The sequence below is a fragment of the Poecilia latipinna genome, unplaced genomic scaffold (genome assembly GCF_001443285.1).
Source record: "Poecilia latipinna isolate Pla-1442-1.1 unplaced genomic scaffold, P_latipinna-1.0 Scaffold386, whole genome shotgun sequence".
Taxonomy (NCBI): Eukaryota; Metazoa; Chordata; class Actinopteri; order Cyprinodontiformes; family Poeciliidae; genus Poecilia; species Poecilia latipinna.
Genome location: NW_015113002.1, coordinates 230,252 through 231,210, shown reverse-complemented (window position 1 = coordinate 231,210; position 959 = coordinate 230,252). Strand labels below are relative to the sequence as shown.

Sequence of the window (959 nt, the reverse complement as noted above, 5' to 3'; positions counted from 1 at the left end):
GCTGGGTGATGTAGAACTGGGTGATGTAGAGCTGGGTGATGTAGAACTGGGTGATGTAGAGCTCATGTAGCCGGTTCCATCCGACTCATCTGTTGTATGTACTCTGCGTTGTGTGTGTAGGTGAAGAAAGAAACCAGCAGTCGAGGACCCAGGGTGTTTTGTAGCAGGAAGGTGGGTTTATTCTGTTCAAAATAAAAATGCATTCAGCACAGCAGTTCCCGGGCTCTGGCCTCCCCACACAGACCTCTCCCCAGCGCAGCTCGGCGCGAACTGAGGCAGGAACGTGCCACAAGCAACCAAAACTTAAGGTCAGCAAATAAGTAAAATATCAAAACAATTAAAATAAAACTCAAATAGGAATAATCTACTCAATAGCCACACCTTTCACTGTTCAAATCAAATAAACAACAAAAAGAATCCTTCACTACAATATGAAAATATACTAAACACATTAATTTAACATCCCAATGACATTTAAAACAACTCACATACCTGATCAAAACAAAAATGCATTCAGCACAGCAGTTCCCGGGCTCTGGCCTCCCCACACAGACCTTAACCAACCAAAAGAACAAAAATAAAAGCGTTTGGACGGTAAACTCGATAATTGTCTTTAATGTGGGAATTAAATACCCAATAATGTGCTGCGCTACACATAAAACAATTTAACAACAAAATATAACAAGTTGTGAGCTTAGTGAACATAGTTTTAAGAACATTTCGAATATTTTAACACACAAACAGAAGACAACTTTATACGCTTACCTCTGCCCAGCGCAGCTCGGCGCGAACTGAGGAGAGCAGCGGGAAAACACAGGACATGACGCCAAACAGGAAGCAAGAAAATAAAAGCGTCACCACCAAAATAAAATTCAGAAACTAAGAACAACAAATATACATATATAATGAGGATGGATTTGAGGTGAAATATACACCTTTTTTTACAGACTTGCTACATT

General features: G+C 40.3%; 1 long non-coding RNA gene across 1 annotated transcript; it reads right to left on the bottom strand.

Annotated features, from left to right (window-relative positions):
* Positions 1-492: 492 nt before the first annotated feature.
* LOC106950228 (uncharacterized) lies at positions 493-810 on the bottom strand. The gene is made up of 2 exons (XR_001425571.1): positions 766-810; positions 493-554 (listed from the first exon to the last, which is right to left on the bottom strand). It is a non-coding gene; the product is annotated as an uncharacterized LOC106950228 (long non-coding RNA).
* Positions 811-959: the final 149 nt, after the last annotated feature.